Here is a 15,118-nt window from a genome sequence, read left to right as displayed (position 1 = left end):
CAGCGCCCTTGGACCAGACCACTTCAAATGAAACACCAGTTGCACCTTGGGTAGGCAGCGGAAGCTGTGTTACGGCAACAGGAGGGAGGTTGGGGGAGCGAGGATTCTGTTGGGATGTCATCTCAAAAATGTATCCTTTTATGTGTGCCGAAGCAGACACATAGACGCACGGATGCATTTGTCTCTATGTCACACAAAAGCACGCACACACACACCCACACATCCCCCCGCTCACACACACACCCCAGAGGGGAATATGAATATGACTGAGCACGATGACTGTGGAACCCTACAGGGCACATCAAATCAACAGACCCCATACATTTGCATACAGACTCATACATAGAACACCAATAAGGAGTGTTTAAGAGCACTTCAGTGAATGGGCAACATCTGTCTAGATGTCACAGCAGCCCAAAAGTCCTATGGAATGTATACAGTGCAAGATCAGATAGAATGGTTTTACACAGCCACTGACTCATAATCATGTGATAATCTGATTTTATCGTTCAAATATCAAAGCAGCATTTCTTCATGTACGACCCAGCCTTTTGACATGTGCCCCTTTCATACAGCCCACCACAGCCCTGTCAAAATATCTAACATGTTCACTTGTCTCATGTAGCATTTTTTGTCATTCATCATTTGTCCTTTAGAGAAAAAAAGGAGGCACAGAGGGGAAGAGGCCATCTTGTCATCATTGTCACCAAATCTTCAGGTCACTTTTCAATAATGGCTTTTTTAGGCTGCTCCCTGATTGGAGCATACAGTGAGGGAAAAAAGTATTTGATCCCCTGCTGATTTTGTACGTTTGCCCACTGACAAATGATCAGTCTATAATTTTAATGGTAGGTTTATTTGAACAGTGAGAGACAGAATAACAACAAAAAAATCCAGAAAAATGCATGTCAAAAATGTTATAAATTGATTTGCATTTCAATGAGGGAAATAAGTATTTGACCCCCTCTCAATCAGAAAGATTTCTAGCTCCCAGGTGTCTTTTATACAGGTAACGAGCTGAGATTAGGAGCACACTCTTAAAGGGAGTGCTCCTAATCTCAGTTTGTTACCTGTATAACAGACACCTGTCCACAGAAGCAATCAATCAATCAGATTCCAAACGCTCCACCATGGCCAAGACCAAAGAGCTCTCCAAGGATGTCAGGGACAAGATTGTAGACCTACAAAAGGCTGGAATGGGCTACAAGACCATCGCCAAGCAGCTTGATGAGATGGTGACAACAGTTGGTGCGATTATTTGCAAATGGAAGAAACACAAAAAAACTGTCAATCTCCCTCGGCCTGGGGCTCCATGCAAGATCTCACCTCGTGGAGTTGCAATGATCATGAGAACGGTGAGAAATCAGCCCAGAACTACACGGGAGGATCTTGTCAATGATCTCAAGGCAGCTGGGACCATAGTCACCAAGAAAGCAATTGGTAACACACTACGCCGTGAAGGACTGAAATCCTGCAGCGGCCGCAAGGTCCCCCTGCTCAAGAAAGCACATATACATGCCTGACTGAAGTTTGCCAATGAACATCTGAATGATTCAGAGGACAACTGGGTGAAAGTGTTGTGGTCAGATGGGACCAAAATGGAGCTCTTTGGCATCAACTCAACTCGCCGTGTTTGGAGGAGGAGGAATGCTGCCTATGACCCCAAGAACACCATCTCCACCGTCAAACATGGAGGTGGAAACATTAAGCTTTGGGGGTGTTTTTCTGCTAAGGGGACAGGACAACTTCACTGCATCAAAGGGACGATGGATGGGGCCATGTACCGTCAAATCTTGGGTGAGAACATCCTTCCCTCAGCCAGGGCATTGAAAATGGGTCGTGGATGGGTATTCCAGCATGACAATGATCCAAAACACACGGCCAAGGCAACAAAGGAGTGGCTCAAGAAGAAGCACATTAAGGTCCTGGAGTGGCCTAGCCAGTCTCCAGACCTTAATCCCATAGAAAATCTGTGGAGGGAGCTGAAGGTTCGAGTTGTCAAACGTCAGCCTCGAAACCTTAACGACTTGGAGAAGATCTGCAAAGAGGAGTGGGACAAAATCCCTCCTGAGATGTGTGCAAACCTGGTGGCCAACTACAAGAAACGTCTGACCTCTGTGATTGCCAACAAGGGCTTTGCCACCAAGTACTAAGTCATGTTTTGCAGAGGGGTCAAATACTTATTTCCCTCATTAAAATGCAAATCATTTTATAACATTTTTTACATGCGTTTTTCTGGATTTTTTTATTGTTATTCTGTCTCTCACTGTTCAAATAAACCTACCATTAAAATTATAGACTGATCATTTCTTTGTCAGTGGGCAAACGTACAAAATCAGCAGGCGATCAAATACTTTTTTCCCTCACTGTATCTCTCAATACTGACATATTTTCCCCCTATAGCTGCCTTCTTCTCTAGTAAAGCCAACACAGCCTCACTGGGCCAATATGGCTGAACTGATCCTATTAAGGGTGAATTGGATGGATTGTGATTGCGTGTTCTTTTGCATTGCAACAAAAGGATTTGGTTTACTCTGTTTTTATGACTGAATGACTAGAATCTCTCTCTAAGCTTAGAATATTCCATCCTGAATGCATGTGGGTTCACCCCCCCCCCTCTCTACTTCTTTGAGCGAACCCTGGAAAGCATGTGTGTGTATCCTCTTCAAATGGAGCTGGGTGAAACAGGATAGAGGGGGAGTGTGTGGTACCCTTGAGCACAAAACACTTTATAAATAACTGAGACACATGCCCAAGGCTCATTACCATTAAACAACCCCCCACCTCAAGCAACACCGTCCCAGATATGAATAAATGTCAAACTGTGGAGCGGAGGGAGAAGGGAGGGAGGAGGAGGAGGGAGTTCAAGGGCTGAGCAGCGGGAGTTACTGCAGGCAGCCACAGCACTAGAAACACACACAGGTGGTAGCTGGGTGGTGTGTGTGTGTGTGTGTGTGTGTGTGTGTGTGTGTGTGTGTGTGTGTGTGTGTGTGTGTGTGTGTGTGTGTGTGTGTGTGTGTGTGTGTGTGTGTGTGTGTGTGTGTGTTACATAGACACAAATCGACTCCTCATCGTTTTAATGCTTCTGGTATTTTTGCAAATGACATAAGTGATCGCTGTGCTATTGCCTGTGTGAGAGATGGTAAAATTCCTAAGAAATCTCCACGTATTATTACGAAAAGAAACTGAAAGCGGTTTGATATTCAAGGTTTTTTACATGATGTATCCAGCATTGAATGGAATAGAATGGAATTAATCCCTGATGTTGAACTAGCCTTTTCTTACTTCCACAACACATTCCAGGATGTATGCAATAAGCATGCCCCTTTTAAAGAATCCAGGATTAAGGGCAGAGAGAACCCTTGGTTTACTAAGGAACTTACAAAAATCATAAGGGAACGAAATGCTATGTGGGCTAAAGCAAGAGGGACGGATTCGGCAGATGATTGGATGGCTTTTAAACGTCTTCGAAACGTGGGTGTGGCTATGATTCGTAAATTGAAAGCAGACCACTACCTGAAATCTACTTCACATAATGGAAATAATCCATCCACATTTTGGAAAGTAGTGAAGGGTTTGGAGTGCAGAAAAGATACACAGCTTCCTAAACAATTGTTGGTAGACACACAGATTGTAACTGAGAGAACCTCCATTCTGAAAGCCTTGAATCAGCATATTTTAGATGCAGGCAGTTTATTTGAAAAGGTACAGGTATAATTGAGCCCCCGATGAATTGACCTGACACCCCTGTGCACTCCTTCACCAGGTTCTCTTTCTCATCCTTCTCTGTTTCAGAAGTGCGTAAAGCCCTGAAAGAAATTGATGGAAAAAAATCCCCTGGCCCTGATGAACCAGACCTCCGCTTCCTACACCTAGCTGCAGACATCATTGCTCCGCCCTTAACATGTATTTTTAACCTCATGCTTGATGTTAAGGAAATCCCCAAGTTATGGAAATCTGCTTTTGTACTGCCTCTCCTGGAATGTGGAGATCCTTTGCTACTTGACAACTATCGACCCATATCAAAATTGTCTGTACTGTCAAAGGTACTGGAGTCCTTAGTTAGTAGGCAGCTAAAGGCCTACTTCCAAGAAAACATCATCTTAAATAGAATGCAATCAGGTTTTAGGTCTGGCCACAGCACTGTTTCAGCAACATTGAAGGTTTTAAATTACATCCACTGTGCTCTTGATAAGAAGTTACATTGTGTGTCTGTCTTTATTGATTTGTCGAAGGCTTTTGACACCGTGGACCATGCTGTGTTAGTGCAAAGGTAAAAATTTTGTGGAATTACTGGTCATGCTCTAGATTGGTTTATAAATTACCTATCAAATCGTACGCAATGTGTAATGGCGGATGGTTGTAAATCTGAGTCCATAGAGGTGTGCTCAGGTGTTCCGCAAGGTTCTATTTTGGGCCCACTGTTGTTCATTTTGTATATCAACAACATTGGGGATCTTATTGAAACAGTGGATGTTAATTTTTATGCAGATGATGATGTTCTTTATTCAAGTGGTAGTAGTTTATCTTTGGCTTTTGAAAATTCCAAAGGGCATTTAACATCATACAACAGAATCTGTATGATTTAAAGCTGGTTCTAAATTCAGGTAAAACAAAATGCATGGTATTTTCAAATGCCAGGCATGTTACTAATCATGTCATTGCTACATTGGCTGGACATACTATAGAGCAAGTTAAAGTGTACAAATATTTGGGTGTGTGGGTTGATGATAAGCTGAGCTTCACTGTGCATGTAGAGAACTTGAAGGAAGCTCAAGCTGAAAATAGTTTTTTATTACCAGCATAAGGCTTGTTTTTCTTTTGAGGCCAGGAAGGAGCTGGTACGGTGTACATTACTGCCGGTTTTAGATTTTAGTGATGTTATATATATATGCAGGCCTCAACCACTACCCTGAGAGCACTTGATTCAGTGTATCACGCAGCCCTCAGGTTCATTAGAAATCAAAAACGTCTAACACATCATTGTGATCTCTACAGCGCTGTTGGCTGGCCGTCATTGACCTTGCGTAGGCTTAAACACTGGTATACACTGATTTATAAGGCCATACTGGGTAAAATGACATTTTATCTCTGTTCTTTTTTAGTCAGGTCGGTAAATAAATATAAATTACGGTCCCTTTCTCATTTGCTTTTAACAGTGCCAAAAATTAGAACAGGTCATGGTAGAAATAGTTTTAGTTACTTAGCACAGTGGTCCTGGAATTCTCTCCTGAACATTTTAAAATGTAATGATCTTGTTTCGTTGGTGGAGTTTAAGCACTTGATCGATGTATATATCATAGAAGAGTGTAATTTTTTTTAGGCCAGCTGTTTTTAGTCAAGACTTTCGTGTTTTTATTAATGTAAAATGTTTTTGTTGTAGTGTATGTGTGTTTATAGTTTTGTTTAATATTGTGTTAGTGTATGTAAGTTGTTTTGTCTGAAACGTTGTTCCCCCTGCTGCTATTGGACCAGGTCTTTCTTGGAAAAGAGATGTTATCTCAATGAGAAAAACCTGTAGAAATAAAGGTAAAATTAAAATAAATACTAAATAAAATGTATCCGTGCGTCTACGTATTTGTATAGTATATGTGTGTGTCTTACTGTGTGGTTTTAGACAACATAAACCATCAACTCTGCTGTGTGTCTATCTTCATAATAACCTGGAATATTATGGTACTGCATTTTAGGATTTAATGTTAACATGATTGTACCTGAGTATTTATATTCCTAAGCTTGTATGTACAGTACAGTGTACAGGACAGCATGTCAGTACCAGTATGTGTTTGCACGGTTGTATGTATAGTGTAAGGTATATTTCAGTGTGTATATATAGTGTAAGGTATATTTCAGTGTGTATGTATAGTGTAAGGTATATTTCAGTGTGTATGTATTGTGTAAGGTATATTTCTGTGTGTATAGTGTAAGGTATATTTCAGTGTGTATAGTGTAAGGTATATTTCAGTGTGTATATATAGTGTAAGGTATATTTCAGTGTGTATAGTGTAAGGTATATTTCAGTGTGTATAGTGTAAGGTATATTTCAGTGTGTATGTGTAGTGTAAGGTATATTTCAGTGTGTATAGAGTAAGGTATATTTCAATGTGTGTAGGGTAAGGTATATTTCAGTGTGTACGGAGTAAGGTATATTTCAGTGTGTATGTATAGTGTAAGGTATATTTCAGTGTGTATGTGTAGTGTAAGGTATATTTCAGTGTGTATATGTAGTGTAAGGTATATTTCAGTGTGTATAGTGTAAAGTATATTTCAGTGTGTATAGTGTAAGGTATATTTCAGTGTGTATAGAGTAAGGGTTATTTCAGTGTGTATAGTGTAAGGTATATTTCAGTGTGTATAGAGTAAAGATTATTTCAGTGTGTATGTGTAGAGTAAGGTATATTTCAGTGTGTATAGTGTAAGGTATATTTCAGTGTGTATGTATAGTGTAAGGTATATTTCAGTGTGTATGTGTAGAGTAAAGTATATTTCAGTGTGTATAGAGTAAAGATTATTTCAGTGTGTATGTGTAGACTAAGGTATATTTCAGTGTGTATAGTGTAAGGTATATTTCAGTGTGTATAGATTAAGGATTATTTCAGTGTGTATAGTGTAAGGTATATTTCAGTGTGTATAGTGTAAGGTATATTTCAGTGTGTATATATAGTGTAAGGTATATTTCAGTGTGTATAGTGTAAGGTATATTTCAGTGTGTATAGTGTAAGGTATATTTCAGTGTGTATGTGTAGTGTAAGGTATATTTCAGTGTGTATAGAGTAAGGTATATTTCAATGTGTGTAGGGTAAGGTATATTTCAGTGTGTATAGATTAAGGTATATTTCAGTGTGTACAGAGTAAGGTATATTTCAGTGTGTATGTATAGTGTAAGGTATATTTCAGTGTGTATGTGTAGTGTAAGGTATATTTCAGTGTGTATATGTAGTGTAAGATATATTTCAGTGTGTATAGTGTAAGGTATATTTCAGTGTGTACAGAGTAAGGTATATTTCAGTGTGTATAGTGTAAGGTATATTTCAGTGTGTATGTATAGTGTAAGGTATATTTCAGTGTGTATGTGTAGAGTAAAGTATATTTCAGTGTGTATAGAGTAAAGATTATTTCAGTGTGTATGTGTAGACTAAGGTATATTTCAGTGTGTATAGTGTAAGGTATATTTCAGTGTGTATAGATTAAGGATTATTTCAGTGTGTATAGTGTAAGGTATATTTCAGTGTGTATAGTGTAAGGTATATTTCAGTGTGTATGTGTAGAGTAAGATGTTTTTCAGTGTTTATCGTGTGAGCACCTCTGAGACATAGATCCCTCTCCTCAGCCCAGGATGGTGAGGTAGACTCCTGAAATAGACATGTGATACAGCAACACTCTCTCTGTCTCCACACACACTCACACCAGTGGAGGCTCCTCAGAGGAGGAAGGGTAGGACCATCCTCCTCAGTGAATTTTATAAAAATAGAAATTGTGAAACATTTAAAAGTTATCCTTTTTAGGTAAAACTCTACTAAATATATTCACGTCACCAAATAATTGATTAAAACACACTGTTTTGCAATTAAGTTCTACAGTAGCCTCAACAGCACTCTGTAGGATAGCACCATGGTGTAGCCGGAGGAGAGCTAGCTTCCGTCCCTCTCTGGGTACATTGACTTCAATACAAAACCTAGGAGGCTCATGGTTCTCACCTCTCTTCTATAGACATACACAGTAATTATAACAACATCTGGAGGACGTCCTCCAACCTATCAGAGCTCTTGCAGTATGAACTGACATGTTGTCGACCCAATCAAAGGATCAGAGAATTAATCTAGTACTGAAAGCATAAGCTACAGCTAGCTAGCACTGCAGTGCACAAAATGTTGTGAGTAGTTGACTCAAAGAGAGACAAAGAATAGTTGAACAGTTTTGAACAAATTCATTTCTTTAAAAATAAAGAAGCAAGAGAGAGAGAGAGAGAGAGAGAGAGAGAGAGAGAGAGAGAGAGAGAGAGAGAGAGAGAGAGAGAGAGAGAGAGAGCGAGAGAGACAGAGAGAGAGAGAGAGATTTCAAAAATAAACTTTCACTTACTTAGCTAGCAAATGCCGAGGGATGCTATGTTAGCTAGCTGGCTATGAATATCCAACACAACACTGGAACTCTTCCAAGTCAAGGTAAGCTTTTGGTTTTACAAATTGCAACCACGGCACAACCACGGCCCGCAACCACGGCCCGCCGGTGTAACTGCTAAACTGCTTACTGACTGTACACTGTACTGCATGATTGTAGCAGGTTTACTAACGTGTTAGTTCTATTATCTATGTTGACTATGACGTTACTTTAGTTAATATGGTGACAACGATGTAGGCTGTGTGTAGCGGTTATGACATGGTTTTGCTTGGAAAGGTTTTTCGCCTGGTCACATACAGCTGTTGTGTTGTGCATTGAAGTCCACAAGCGAAGGGAAAAGGTGAGAGGAGAGCGCATATATGCGAAAAATAATACAATGTGGCTGCTATGAAACTGAACTGTGTTTACGTGTGATCAGGGGTGTATTCATTCTGCCGATTCTGCTGAAAAACATTTCTTAAACGGAAGCAAACGGAACGAAACGGGGATAAACATACCTGAATTTGCCCAATAGAAATTCTCGTTTGCAACTGTTGGACTAATGATTACACCCTAGATCAGCTACGGTAGATGCAGGCAAGAGTGTACAAGGCGGTATTGAATGTGTCACTGTCTGTCCATGTGTCACCGTCTGTCATCTCAAATTTTTCTCTCAACCTGTGTACATTTACGTTGTAAACTTTCATTCGTAGGCTGGGTTGTAGCAACCTCATGATGGGTATTGGGAAATATCAAGTATCATGTAGTAGCCTAAACCTATCGATGTTACATTGAACTGGGTGAATGGAAGATGAATGACAGTTATCCAATATGCTGTAATAGAAATAAGGCCATGCTCATGAAAAAAAATGTCTTCCCTCATCTTAAACGGCACCGATGGCCACTGACTCACACATACAGTAACCTAGGACCAACATTATTACTCATTAGTCTATGTTAATTGCGAAACAAATAGCAGTCCTGTAATCCTATCAGCAGAATGTGGTTTTGGGAACACGCAAACAAGCACGCACGCACACACACTTTTCTTGAAAGTGATGTGAGAAAATGGGATGAAAGTTCTGCGGTGGGGGGTCTATTAACTCCCACTGTGTGACCTATCCAATAGAACCCCCCCACTGGACACAAACGTCAGTTCAATGTCTAGTTTTGATTTACATTTGGTTGAGTTGCCAACTAGCATGAATTCAACGTGAAATCCACAAAAAGGGTCACCATGTCAATGGATTTAGCTTAAAAGTTGGTGAAGAAAAGACGAAATGCCCTTACGTTGATGACTTTTTGCTAATCCAATACATTTTCCTCTTTGATTCAACGTCATCACATACATTTCTTAGGTTGAAATGACGTGGAAACAACGTTGATTCAACAATAGTGGCACAGTCACTCACACACTGAGTATACCAAACATTAGGAACACCTTCCTAGTATTGACTTGCACCCCTCCCCCTTTTGTCCTCAGAACAGCTTCAATTCGTCGGGGCATGGACGCTACAAAGTGTTGAAAGCGTTCCACAGGAATGCTGGCCCATGTTGACTCCAATGCTTCCCAGAGTTGTGTCAAGTAGGCTGGATGTCCTTTGTGTGGTGGACCTTGATACAAACGGGAAACTGTTGAGTGTGAAAAACCCAGCAGAGTTGCAGTTCTTGACACAAACCTGTCACGTCTACTCCCACTCTCCCTCTCTGGCGCTCGACGTTGCCAGTTTATTCATTATTACGCACACCTGCCACCATCGTTACGCCCACCTGTGTCTCCTGAGACTCACCTGGACTCCATCATCTTCCTGATCACCTCCCCTATATCTGTCTCTCCCTTTGGTTCTTTCCCCAGGCGTTATTGACTCTGTTTCTGTGATTCATGTCTGTACGCTACTCGTGTTTCTTGTGTTGTTCCATGTTCCATTGTTTATTCAATTCCCTCCCTGTACTTGCTTCAGGATTCTTAGCGTACACGTGACATAAACCAGTGTGCCTGATACCTTCTGCCATACCCCATAACCAGTAACACAACCAATAACATCACCACATAATATAACCAATAACATCACCACATAATATAACCAATAACATAAAAACATAATATAACCAATAACATAACCACATAACATAACCACACAATATAACCAATAACATCACCACATAATATAATCAATAACATCACCACATAATATAACCAATAACATAAAAACATAATATAACCAATAACATAACCACATAACATAACCACACAATATAACCAATAACATCACCACATAATATAACCAATAACATCACCACATAATATAACCAATAACATAAAAACGTAATATAACCAATAACATAACCACATAACATAACCACACAATATAACCAATAACATCACCACATAATATAATCAATAACATCACCACATAATATAACCAATAACATAAAAACATAATATAACCAATAACATAACCACACAATATAACCAATAACATCACCACATAATATAACCAATAACATCACCGCATAATATAACCACATAATATAACCAATAACATCACCACATAATATAACCAATAACATCACCACATAATATAACCAATAACATCACCACATAATATAACCAATAACATCACCACATAATATAACCACATAATATAACCAATAACATCACCACATAATATAACCAATAACATCACCACATAATATAACCAATAACATCACCACATAATATAACCAATAACATCACCACATAATATAACCAATAACATAACCACATAATATAACCAATAATATAACCACATAATATAACCAATAACATAACCACATAATATAACCAATAACATCACCACATAATATAACCAATAACATAACCACATAATATAACCAATAATATAACCACATAATATAACCAATAATATAACCACATAATATAACCAATAACATCACCACATAATATAACCAATAACATCACCACATAATATAACCACTAACATAATCACATAATATAACCAATAACATAACCACATAACATAACCACTAACATAACCACATAATATAACCAATAACATAACTACATAACATAACCACACAATATAACCACATAATATAACCACATATTATAACCAATAACATCACCACATATTATAACCAATAACATCACCACATAATATAACCAATAACATAACTACATAACATAACCACACAATATAACCACATAATATAACCACTAACATAACTACATAACATAACCAATAACATAACCACATAATATAACCACTAACATCACCACATAATATAACCAATAACATTACAACATAATATAACTATAACATAACCAATAACATAACTACATAACATAACCAATAACATAACTACATAATATAACCAATAACATAACCACATAACATAACCACTAACATAACCACATAATATAACCAATAACATAACTACATAACATAACCACACAATATAACCACATAATATAACCACATATTATAACCAATAACATCACCACATATTATAACCAATAACATCACCACATAATATAACCAATAACATAACTACATAACATAACCACACAATATAACCACATAATATAACCACTAACATAACTACATAACATAACCAATAACATAACCACATAATATAACCACTAACATCACCACATAATATAACCAATAACATTACAACATAATATAACTATAACATAACCAATAACATAACTACATAACATAACCAAAAACATAACTACATAATATAACCACTAACATCACCACATAATATAACCAATAACATTACAACATAATATAACTATAACATAACCAATAACATAACTACATAACATAACCAAAAACATAACTACATAATATAACCAATAACATAACTACATAATATAACCAATAACATAACTACATAACATAACCAATAACATTACAACATAATATAACCACTAACATAACCACATAATATAACCAATAACATTACAACATAATATAACTATAACATAACCAATAACATAACTACATAACATAACCAGTAACATAACCACGTAACATAACCACATAATATAACCAATAACATTACCACATAATATAACAAATAACATAACCACATGACCAATAACATAATCACATAATATAACAAATAACATAACCACATAACCAATAACATAATCACATAACATAACCACATAATATAACCAATAACATTACCACATAACATAACCACTTCATATTACCACACAATAAAACCAATTACATAATCACATAACATAACCACACAATATAACCAATAACATTACCACACAATATAACCAATAACATAACCATAAATGATGAAGTGGGTTTCCTCATAAAACCCTGTAATACTATATACTAGGCCCAAGAACACCAAGTTAACCTGCCTAAATGACTACCAACCCGTAGCACTCACGTCTGTAGCCATGAAGTGCTTTGAAAGGCTGGTCATGGCTCACATCAACACCATTATCCCAGGATCCCTGACCCACTCCAATTTGCATACCGCCCAAACAGATCCCCAGATGCAATCTCTATTACACTCCACACTGGCCTTTCCCACCTGGACAAAAGGAACACCTTTGTGAGAATGCTATTAATTGACTACAGCTCAGCGTTCAACACCATAGTGCCCTCAAAGCTCATCACTAAGCTAAGGACCCTGGGACTAAACACCTCCCTCTGCAACTGGATCCTGGAATTCCTGATGGGCTGCCCCCATGTGGTAAGGGTAGATAACAACACATCTGCCACGCTGATCCTCAGCACGGGGGCCCCTCGGGGGTGCGTGCTCAGTCCTCTCCTGTATTCCCTGTTCACCCATGACTGCATGGCCAAGCATGACTCCAACACCATCATTAAGTTTGCCGACGACACAACAGTGGTAGGCCTGATCACCGACAACAATGAGACAGCCTATAGGGAGGAGGTCAGAGATCTGGCAGTGTGGTGCCAGGACAACAACCTCTCCCTCAACGTGATCAAGACTAAGGAGATGATTGTGGACTACAGGAGAAGGAGGACCGAGCACGCCCCCATTCTCATCGACGGGGCTGTAGTGGAACAGGTTGAGAGCTTCAAGTTCCTTGCTGTCCACATCACCAACAAACTAGAATGGTCCAAACAAACCAAGACAGTCGTGAAGAGGGCACGACAACGCCTATTCCCCCTCAGGAGATTGAAAAGATTTGGCATGGGTCCTCAGATCCTCAAAAAGTTCTACAGCTGCACCATCGAGAACTGGTTGCATCACTGCCTGGTATGGCAACTGCTCGCCCTCCGACCGCAAGGCTCTACAGGGTGTATGCATTGTCCTACCCCCCACCCCCATTTTAAGCTGCTGCTACTCTCTGTTTATTATCCAAGCATAGTCACTTTACCTCTACCTGCATGTACATATTACATCAATTACCTCGACTAACATGTGCTCCGCACATTGACTTTGTACCGGTACCCACTGTATATAGCCTCGCCACTACATTTTATTGTTGCTCTTCAATTATTTGTTATTTTTCTTTTTTTTCCTTTTTTCTTTTCTTTCTTTCTTTTTTACTTCATATTATTTTAGTAAATACTTTCTTAACCCTTATTTTTCTTAAAACTGCACTGTTGGTTAAGGGCTTGTAAGTAAGCATTTCACTGTAAGGTCTACACCTGTTGTATTTGGCGCATGTGACAAATAGAATTTGATTTGATTAGATTTATCCCTCCTTCATTTAGTGGTGATAGAACACAGTGAAGGTCACTGGGAGAGAGAGAAAGCGAGAGGGGGAGAGGGAGAGAGCGAAAGAAAGAAAGAAAGAGAGAGAGAGAGAGAGAGAGAGAGAGAGAGAGAGAGAGAGAGAGAGGGATGATGGCAGGTAGAGGAGTGTGATTCTGGTGTGGTTAGTGTGACTCAGCTGTGATGAGAGAGAAGAGAGAAGAGAATAGAAGGAGAGAAAGGGAGTGGAGGGAGAGAGAGGAGAGGAGGGGGAGAGGGAGAAGGGGGGAGAAGGATGCAGAGGTAGAGGGAGATAATTTAATTTCGATCCCAGTCTGTTGGTTCAATAGAAAATCACAAAACCATTACATGTTACACTCATCACAGTGAGAGAGGAGGAATTGGAGTGAAGAAAGACAGGAAGAGAAGAGAGACTGGGGGGAATGATAGAGAAGAGAGAGAGAAGAGAAGAGAGACTGGGGGAATGATACAGAAGAGAGAGGAGAGACTGCAGGGAGTGATAGAGAGAAGAGAGAGAAGAGAAGAGAAACTGGGGGGAATGATAGAGAAGAGAAGAGAGACTGGGGGAATGATACAGAAGAGAGAGGAGAGACTGCAGGGAGTGATAGAGAGAAGAGAGAGAAGAGAAGAGAAGAGAGACTGGGGAGAATGATAGAGAAGAGAGAGAAGAGAAGAGAAACTGGGGGGAATGATAGAGAAGAGAAGAGAGACTGGGGGAATGATACAGAAGAGAGAGAAGAGAAGAGAGACTGGGGAGAATGATAGAGAAGAGAGAGAAGAGAAGAGAAACTGGGGGGAATGATAGAGAAGAGAAGAGAGACTGGGGGAATGATACAGAAGAGAGAGGAGAGACTGCAGGGAGTGATAGAGAGAAGAGAGAGAAGAGAAGAGAGACTGGGGAGAATGATAGAAAGAAGAGAAACTGATTTCTTCTCTGTGTAACACACAGGTTGACATTGACAAGCTGAAAAAGAGAGAGAAAGAGAGAGAAAGGGAGAAAGAGAGAGAGAGCTCTGCTCTACTCTGTTCTCTGCTCTGTTCTGCCTAACCTGCCGTTGCCTTGGCAATGTCCATGTGCCACTAACATTCCGCCGGAGCATGCAGAGAAAAGAGTGTGACACACGGTCTGTGTGTGTGTCAGAGTGGAGAGATAATCGCAAAGAGGGTTTCTGTGTGTGTATTTGTGGGTGTGAGTGTACGTCAGTGAGGGGAGGGAATTACTTAGTGTATCTGTGTGTTTATGTATGTGTGTGTGTGTGTGTGTGTGTGTGTGTGTGTGTGTGTGTGTGTGTGT

The sequence above is a fragment of the Salmo salar genome, chromosome ssa07 (assembly GCF_905237065.1).
Source record: "Salmo salar chromosome ssa07, Ssal_v3.1, whole genome shotgun sequence".
Taxonomy (NCBI): Eukaryota; Metazoa; Chordata; class Actinopteri; order Salmoniformes; family Salmonidae; genus Salmo; species Salmo salar.
This window is presented reverse-complemented; position numbering follows the sequence as displayed.